Raw genomic sequence first — 10,425 nt, 5'->3', positions numbered from 1 at the left:
TGATCAATTTTTCAACATTTTTTAAGATAACTTTTAAGTCCACCTACTATTATTACAGTCAAACTCGAGATCATATAAACACAGAGGGTCAAATAGGTTGACAGTCAGAGTAAAACTAAATCAAACTCATGACATCAATTATAATTACACACACATTTTGTTAAGCGTTGCTTGATTCGGTGGATCTAATAATTAATGCAACGGAGTGGTAAAAAATTATAAGCCTATTTCCCAACTAATCATACGCTTGAGCATGATAATATATAAATTTGAGGGCAATTATAGAAAGTTCAGAATTGATTGTAATCAAATGATCGAAACATCTTTTCTGTATTCGTGTGATTGAAGGCTGAATCGAAAAAATATCAACTCACTTTGTAGAGCGTAAAAGAAAATAGACTAAATTTTGTGCGAAATTCAAGATGAAATAAATGTTCGAAATATAAAGAGTGACATTGATTTTTCCCCTGCAAAATTTACCCATTTGAATTCTTTGGGTTTTTCATTATTTTTCTGTTTTCATATATATATTTTTTTACATACCATCATCGCACCTCATCAATATGTGTGTGTGTGTGTGTAGAGTACTTTGTAAAGTGACCATCTTCATGTATACTCGGAGGGATTAATATAGTTTACCAGAGCCACATGGAGCCTTTAATACCAGGGGCACCAAGTGGCACCATATAGGTGGGGGCACTTGTAAGGTTATTATGTAGAAAAAGTATATTAAAAGTGAACATCTTCATATATACTCCCTGAGATTAATTTTATTTATTAGGATCCATGTGGTCCTGTACATCCAGTAAGGTCTTAATTCGAGATATTTATGAAAATTCAGGCAAAAACATTATGGTGGATCCAAGTGGGGGCCAGTGGGATCCTAGGCCTCCTCTGAAATTTGATTAAAATTCTTTCACAATTTTTTTAAGTCTCTAATGTTATTATATATTTATATTTGTAATTTTTCCGACTTGTATATACGTGTTATGACTTCATCATTACAAAAAATATATGGGCTCGTTGGACATGTTATTCAAGGAGATGTTAACTTATTTTTATTTCTTCATTCAGCTCCTCTTTGGTCACAATTTTTTTAAAATCATTTTCAATAATATATTTCATGGGATTCGTAATTTTTATAAATTTTTTAGCTACATATTTCATAAACTTTTGTCAAAATTTACTAAAAAATAATTTTTAACTAAATCAAAGGAGTATTTAATATTGTTCAGTACTACTTAATTGGTCAGACAAAATATGATACATGAGTAGTACGAAGGAGTTGAAAGCAAATAAAAGAAAATAGATGAGAGTTAAGTAGAATGAAAAATAGAAGAAGTAGCTATCGCTGGAGCAAATTAGAATCTTGCTACACATACACTTTGCGTCTTTGCCACATGTCATTACTCTAAATTTCAAATAATTTTTTCATCCAATTAACATCATGACAACCATGTATGCATGTGTCAAGTGTCAAAATTATGCGTCCCCACAAACATAACGACCTTTTCCCAGTCTCTCTGTGCATTTCGTTCTCTCCATTTTGAATAAAGTCGATTAAACTCTAACGATTTCACGTCCGGTGCTGAGAAAAGTTCAATTAAGGCTATATTTGATTGCACCCCAATTCCAAGAAAAATGAAAACCAAATTCCATCTTTCCAATTTTTTTTGTTTGATTGACAAAATTTTTCCTAGAATTCGAATTCTACCTTTTATGCCACCTAAACTAATTTACATGTTTTCCTTGAATTCTAATTCTCACCAAAATGTTGAGAATTGGAATTCTCGGTCACTGTAGTACTTTGCTTTTTTCGATTTTTTTTTTAATTATTGGCAACGGAAACAAATTCTAAGAATTATTGTAAAAATATATTTTCCTTTAAATAGCAATTTTCATGTAAAATAAAGTCAAACGAACACCAAAAAATAGATAATTTTCTTGAATTTTTTTTTGCTTTTTTGTGTGTTGGCAATGGAAACAAATTTTATCCCCAATATCAGTAAAATCTATCCCTTTAATCAAAAAATTTCATGTAAAACAAAGCCAAATGGTGATCAGAAAATACTTTTATTTCAACATTTTCCACATAAAAAATTATCTCAATCAAACACAATAATTTACAATTCTCAAGAAAATAATTTCTAGACAATTCAATTCTCTGAAATTCATTTTCAATTCAATTCAATTTCATCTTTGTAATCAAACGGGCCCTTAAATGTCATTTTCGGATTCCAAGTCGTCCTCCCATGGTGGGGACTACAAGACTTTCAGAAAACCAGCCACAGTCGTAAGCACCATTCCGTCATTTCTTTGCCTCTCGCATCACATGAACAGAAAAATTGCAGTATCCTATTTTGATTTGTTTCGCATCCCCTTTTTTGTATTTTGCAATCTTCATCATATAGCTTACTGGATATGCATATCTGTGTAACCTTTCCTCTTTCGCTTCACATTGTTGAAAGAAATTGGATCAGCGATGATTACCGGTTTATGTTTGGAACAAGAGAGCGTTTATATCAAATGATGGTTAAATTTTAGAGATCATTATTCAGTACTATTTGTGAAATTCTAGTGAAGTATTTGATGGAGAGTGAAAAATTCCATAAATGGTTGGTGGGAAAGACAACATACACTTGGATATTGAGCATGGATTTTGTCCGTAAAAAAATTCAAATGGATCGCACTTTCATTTGTCTTTAATATTACCTTGTTATTCGATGTGAGACTTACCCGAAACATGCCCAGGATACCAATCTTGTAACGCATGTGCTTGTTCAAGTCTTAATTGGATTGAATTACTAGTTTTAGCTTAGTAAAAAGACTTAGTCAACCTTGTCCAGAGGAATAGCTCGTGCCTTATATGTTGTATATTTATTTACTCGTTAGTTGATGTGAGATTTACCCTTAACGGGCTAACCAGGAAACTGTTTGTAATATGACTTGGTTTAAGAGTTGGAGGTTAATTATGAATAGTGGAAAGTTATATTTACAAACGAAGATTGTCAATGCATGAATAATTCTAGTACTTTCCTCATGGAACCAGCGGGCCACCTCAGGGTGAATCAATGAGATCAGTTTGAACCAGTGTGCCCACTCAGGGTGGATCAATGAGATCAAGGACCACGACATGGGCACTGACACGATCCGTCCCAAATCACCTTAATGGACTTGACACGTGTCATGCGCTGATGATAGATACCAACTAAATACCTAACCCACCACCAAGACAACTTTGACTTGCTTGACTGAAAAATATTTTTAACAGAATGTTGACAGATTTTCTCCTGAAATACGAACTAAAACCACCTGAACAATAACCAATTTTCCTCAAATCAATACCTATAATATAAATCAGGGTATGCCAGTCCCTCAAAATACAAACTATTCAAATAAAATGCTGGAAAATCAATATTTACTTGCTTTACAACCAACAATCCTCAAATATAATAAAAATACCAAATACCTAATGAGCTCATAATGAACCTTTCTGATTTAAGCTACATGCATCCCAAAAGAACATCTAATGTATAATCTGATAAAGGATGTATACAACCTATGATGCGTGGCTCAATTCGGTGGTTCGACAGGCTTCAAAAGTGCTCAAATCATATGCTTTCTGTCTGATAAAGAAAAAGGTGAAAATATATTTATGAGCTTAAAGCTCAATGAGTGGATAATTTACAAATAAACATATTTTTCTTTTATGCATATATTCTGAAAATTCTTGCTCCATCAAAACCTTGAGAAATTCTGAAATCTAGTAACACTTTTAAAAACTTAACGTAATTTCATTATAAAATTCTTTGTTCTTAATTTTAGATAAGCAACTTTAAAGTATAATGACATAAATAATCTGACATTCATGATAATTTATGAAATATTGCTGCTACTCAATACTATAAGTTGAAAGCTTTATTCTGCATACTGAATTAATTGAATTCTATAATCTGAAAATTGATAAATTGTAGAAATACTGAAAAATCACACCAAAAAGGTACTCAATGAATAGCCTTACTCATGTACAGAGTAATCTCGATGTATAATGCAAATTCATTCAAATCTGATATTTGATAGTCTGGTCATACGTACGGAAAGCTGTCCCAAAGGCTAATTACCCTAGTACACGGTCCAAAGCCTATGTGTGTACGAGAGTGGGTCCCAAAGACCTCTGATAATTTGGTCATACACTATGGAAACACATTCACAATAGTGCATAGCGGGTAAAATCACCATAACTAGTCATACACTATGAAAATACATTCACACCAATGCAGACTGGGGTAAAATTACCTGGATACTTCTTGGTGGTTTTTAGAAATAACTTTAACTATATTGAAACATGTAATACGAATAGAACATACTACTAAAATGATTTAATTGAACTGAATCAAACATTAAAAAGAACTAATTATAAAATCAATTTTATTCTGAAAATCATGCTATCAACTTAACTTTATAAAATAAGTAACTTCAAAATTTAATGAATACTTGGCAGACTGGGGTAAAATTACCTGGATACTTCTTGGTGGTTTTTAGAAATAACTTTAACTATATTGAAACATGTAATACGAATAGAACATACTACTAAAATGATTTAATTGAACTGAATCAAACATTAAAAAGAACTAATTATAAAATCAATTTTATTCTGAAAATCATGCTATCAACTTAACTTTATAAAATAAGTAACTTCAAAATTTAATGAATACTTGTTTCTAAAAATTAAGTTTTATCCACACACCAAGTAATAGTCGACCATGGTTTCAATCTTCTCGTCACCGCTTCAACTTCAATTATCAAGTATGATGTTACGCATTCGTTCTAGTAAATCATATTCCCTTACAAAGATGCCTTGAGTATTTTCCTACCATTTGAAATATTAATTTACCAATGAGAACACGATATATTTTATTTTCAACCTCGTAATCCTAATTAAGGTCACTAACAACATATACTCCTTTATATAAATTATTTTAACACCAAAACTCCAAATATTTAACATTTAATTTGGTTTCAATACTAGAAATCCAAGAAAATTAGATGATTGACAAAACTAGCACTATAACTCCAAAATATTGAAAACTAGTACCAATGTCTATATATTAAATTCTGTCACCAAAAATATTGACAAAACTAGCACTTTTCGGGGCTGGATTTCAAAAGCAGCACCTATGTAGGATTTGTCCAAAAATTGCTTATAATTATTGCTTAAAAATGGAGAAATCAACCCCATTTCCATAATCTAAGTGTTTAACATCATATAATCCAAAGAAAATCAAAGAATAAACATCTATTTCATAAACCCATTTTCAAAGTTTCCCTCCTTTTCTTTTCTTTCTTTTATTTTTTCAACACCAATCTTTCAATACATATTTCTTTAACATATTCATGTTTACTATCCCAAATAAATGTCAATAATCTCTAATTCTAGCTAACTTCGAATATAACCAAAATTTCCATAAACCCTAAAAGAAAACTTAACTCAATATACTTACACTTACCTCTCAAAATCAAATGAGAAATTGTAGAAATGGAGCACCCAAGAATTGAAAACTCATTTCTTCTTCTTTTCCTCTTCCTTTTCTTCTTCTCTTTTTTCTTCATTTTTTTTTCCTTCATGTTCCTCGATTCTTCTCAGTTTCTCCCAAGGAAATGAAAGAAAATGGGTCTTACTTCCATTTAACAATTGGACAAAATGAAATTATCAATAATTAAGCCCTCAACTTTGCCATAGTTTGCAATTAAACCCTTATGTTTCCATTTAATTTAAAACTTACCAATTTGTTCTTATACTCACAAATTAGCCTCAACAAGTACCACTTGTTTATACAAGTTCCCATGAATTTATTTGTTCAACTTAAGTCCTTATTGACTTTGACTTTAGTAAGTATTGATGTTTCTAGCAATGTGATAACACCAAAATTCCTAAATTCAATCTCCAATATAACCAACTCTAATTCGTGTTTTAATCATGCCTCTACAACAATCCATAGTACAATCCATAATTTATAAGTTTACTACAAAACACTTTCTTATCTCTAAAATAATCCATTATCATATATCAAACCCTCATCAGCTTTATATAAAAAAACAATTATTTCCTCAGAATGTAATGTGATAGTAAAACTCCATATATTTCCAAACCCACATAATTTGGTGCTTTCTTTCTATGAAGAGACAATAATATCATTTAATCAATGATCTACAATCTTATTCCATAAAGAGAACATTGACTTATTACCATCGCATAAGCCTCTTTGTATATTAAATAAGGGCCTTAAATTAAGATATGTAACCAAAGGATACCATTCCACAATTGGGTAAAATTTACATAAATGCACAAACAATTTATTCTGCAATAAGTAGTCTTTGTGAAGTCTATCCATATCTTTCTCACATCTCTTATAATCATGTAACCCATAATTAATCAAAATCATCGGAGCTAGATGAATGTCAATTTTCTCAATGCATAACATATATAATAACACATTATTCTCTACTGATCAATATTCTGTATAATGTCATCATTTATCCTTCATGAGATTTTATCATATATATAGATATAGGTCACCGTAATTTTTATCATCCTCCCATATAAGTGGCTGCAAATCACTACAATCTTCGATGATGCTAATTATCGTTTAGATTCCCAAGATAATTAAGATTTCACTATGATTATGATCAATTACACATAATATCACTTCCTTTATTTATCTTGTAAATTATAACTAGAGATTTTCCTATACCTTTATGAAAAAAATGTTTCATATAATCTCACATATAATTCAATACTTAGGTAACTGTGTTCTCCATTCCTTCGAATGTATATAGATAGATAACCTACGAAATCCTTAAAACTCTAATTCCAAACTAATACTGTTCACTATTGCACTCTTATTGAGTACTAGGTTACATACACCACTATACCAACCCAACAACTTATGACATTGTCAACAATTAAATTCTTGCAACTGATATACTTACATACTAGTTATTTCTGAATCTGTAAGAAATATTTTCTCCCATTTTTCATTCATCATAACTTACTTTCATACACCCAAATTGAGTAATTAAACCCTTAATATTTCCTTCAATAGTAGTTGATACTTGATTGTTCCTGAATCAACCAAGGGAAAAACCATAGTCACATTAATTTACTCAAAATCGCTAGGTAAAACATATTTAATAACACCATTTTCATCATGAATTGACATTCCATATGGTCTCATTATTTCTGTCATGAACAAAATTTCTTAACATATCTCCACATGTTGATTTTCTAATACATGCATCTTCCACCATATACTAAATATGATTACAAATTCCTACAATAATTCTCATAATACCACAATCATTTAGATTTACAAAACTATCACGATTTTACCTCGTAATGCCACCAACTATACATATATCAACATTAGACAATACTTATCATCCAAGGCATCTGCAAGACATTTCCTCTAATAGTCATAAAAGAAACTCATAACCCAATAAATCTCATTACTAAGAAAAATTATACTCTTTACTTAATTGCCCGCTGGACATATAGCGCAATTATTGACATATTAGAGAAAATATAACATAGCGCCAAAATGACGACTCTAACAACTCTCATTACAATTGGATAATTCTCAATAATTTCCTCATACTTATTATGCTCAAATCAATAAAGTTCCTTCTTATTTTCTTAGCTGCCATATCCTCGTTATTATGGCCAATATGAGTTGCAAATAGCACATTGGAGCTTGTGAGTTCTACCACCACGCCACGACTAACAATCTCAATGACATGCTATTTTGAGAAAAAAATCCGTAAATTACTCGAGCTTAACAACCATTGAACCTAGCTTTGATACCAATTGACACGACCTGTCCCAAATCACCTTAATGGACTCGACACGTGTCATGCGCCGATGGTAGATACCAGCTAAATGCTAGACCCACTACCAAGGTAACTTTGACTTGCTTGATTGAAAAATATTTTTAACTGAATTTTGACAGAGTTTCTCCTGAAATACGAACTAGAACCACCTGAACGATAACCAGTTTTCCTCAAATCAATACCTATAATATAAATCAGGGTACGCCAATCCCTCAAAACACAAACTATTCAAATAAAATGCTGAGAAATCAATATTTACTTGCTTTACAATCAACAATCCTCAAATATACTAAAGATACCAAATATCTAATGAGCTCATAATGAACGGTTCTGATTTAAGCTACATGTATCCCAAAAGAACACATAATGTATAATCTGATGAAGGATGTCATACAACCTATGACGCGTGACTCAATTCGGTGGTTCGACAGGCTTCAAAGGTGCTCAAATTATCTGCTTTCTCTATGATAAAGAAAAAGGTGAAAATTTATATATGAGCTTAAAACTCAGTGAGTGGATAATTTACAAATAAATATATTTTTCTTTTATGCATATATTCTGAAAATACTTGCTCCATCAAAACTTTGAGAAATTCTGAAATCTGGTAACACTTTTAAAACTAAACGTAATTTCATCATAAAATTTTTTGTTCTTAATTTTAGATAAGCAACTTTAAAGTATAATGACATAAATAATCTGACATTCATGATAATTTATGAAATATTGCTGATACTCAATACTATAAGTTGAAAGCTTTATTCTGCAAATTGAATTAATTGAATTCTATAATCTGAAAACTGATAAACTGTAGAAATACTGAAAAATTACACTAAAAAGGTACCCAATGAATAGCCTTACTCATGTACAGAGTAATCTCGATGTATAATGCAAAGTTATTCAAATATGATATTTGATAATCTGGTCATACGTACACAAAGTTGCCCCGAAGGCTAATCACCCTAGTACACGATCCAAAACCTATGTGTGTACGAGAGTGGGTCTCAAAGACCTCTGATAATCTGGTCATACACTATGGAAACACATTCACAATAGTACAGAGCGGGTAAAATTACCATAACTAGTCATACACTGTGAAAACACATTCACACCAGTGCAGACTGGGGTAAAATCACCTGGATACTTCTTGGTGGTTTTTAGAAATAACTTTAACTATACTGAAACAAGCAATACGAATAGAACATGCTACTAAAATGATATAACTGAACTGAATCAAATATTAAAAATAACTATTATAAAATCAATTTTATTCTGAAAATCATGCTATCAACTTAACTTTATAAAATAAGTAACTTCAAAATTTAATGAATACTTGTTTCTAAAAATTAAGTTTTATCCACACACCAAGTAATAGTCGACCATGGTTTCAATCTTCTCGTCACCGCTTCAACTTCAATTATCAAGTATGATATTACGCATTCGCTCTAGTAAATCATATTCCCTTACAAAGATGCCTTGAGTATTTTCCTGTCATTTGAAATATTAATTAACCAATGGGAACACTATATATTTTATTTTCAACCTCGTAATCCTAATTAAGGTCACTAACAACATATACTCCTTTATATAAATTATTTTAACACCAAAACTCCAAATATTTAACATTTAATTTGGTTTCAATACTAGAAATCCAAGAAAATTAGATGATTGACAAAACTAGCACTATAACTCCAAAATATTGAAAACTAGTACCAATGTCTATATATTAAATTCTGTCACCAAAAATATTGACAAAACTAGCACTTTTCGGGGCTGGATTTCAAAAGCAGCACCTATGTAGGATTTGTCCAAAAATTGCTTATAATTATTGCTTAAAAATGGAGAAATCAACCCCATTTCCATAATCTAAGTGTTTAACATCATATAATCCAAAGAAAATCAAAGAATAAACATCTATTTCATAAACCCATTTTCAAAGTTTCCCTCCTTTTCTTTTCTTTCTTTTATTTTTTCAACACCAATCTTTCAATACATATTACTTTAACATATTCATGTTTACTACCCCCAAACAAATGTCAATAACCTCTAATTCTAGCTAACTTTGAATATAACCAAAATTTCCATAAACCCTAAAAGCAAACTTAACTCAATATACTTACACTTACCTCTCAAAATCAAATGAGAAATTGTAGAAATGGAGCACCCAAGAATTGAAAACCCACTTCTTCTTTTCCTTTTCCTTTTCTTCTTCTCTTTTTGCTTCATATTTTTTTTCCTTCCATGTTCCTCGATTCTTCTCGGTTTCTCCCAAGGAAATGAAAGAAAATGGGTCTTACTTCCATTTAACAATTGGACAAAATGAAATTATCAATAATTAAGCCCTCAACTTTGCCATAGTTTGCAATTAAACCCTTATGTTTCCATTTAATTTAAAACTCACCATTTTGTTCTTATACTCACAAATTAGCCTCAACAAGTACCACTTGTTTATACAAGTTCCCATGAATTTATTTGTTCAACTTAAGTCCTTATTGACTTTGACTTTGACTAAAAAAATGAGGGGTGGGACAGGCACGATCT

The 10,425-nt window shown here is 30.8% G+C and overlaps 2 long non-coding RNA genes across 2 annotated transcripts; both read right to left on the bottom strand.

Annotated features, from left to right (window-relative positions):
• Positions 1-3,353: 3,353 nt before the first annotated feature.
• LOC111382843 lies at positions 3,354-5,843 on the bottom strand. Its single transcript, XR_002700625.1, has 2 exons — positions 5,508-5,843; positions 3,354-3,626 (listed from the first exon to the last, which is right to left on the bottom strand). It is a non-coding gene; the product is annotated as an uncharacterized LOC111382843 (long non-coding RNA).
• Positions 5,844-9,124: 3,281 nt separating this feature from the next.
• LOC111382834 lies at positions 9,125-10,138 on the bottom strand. The gene is made up of 2 exons (XR_002700622.1): positions 10,011-10,138; positions 9,125-9,372 (listed from the first exon to the last, which is right to left on the bottom strand). It is a non-coding gene; the product is annotated as an uncharacterized LOC111382834 (long non-coding RNA).
• Between the last annotated feature and the right edge of the window lie 287 nt (positions 10,139-10,425).

Source organism: Olea europaea, chromosome 3 (genome assembly GCF_002742605.1).
Source record: "Olea europaea var. sylvestris chromosome 3, O_europaea_v1, whole genome shotgun sequence".
Taxonomy (NCBI): domain Eukaryota; kingdom Viridiplantae; phylum Streptophyta; class Magnoliopsida; order Lamiales; family Oleaceae; genus Olea; species Olea europaea.
Note: the sequence above shows the minus strand (reverse complement) of the source record. Positions and strands in the feature narration are given on the sequence as shown.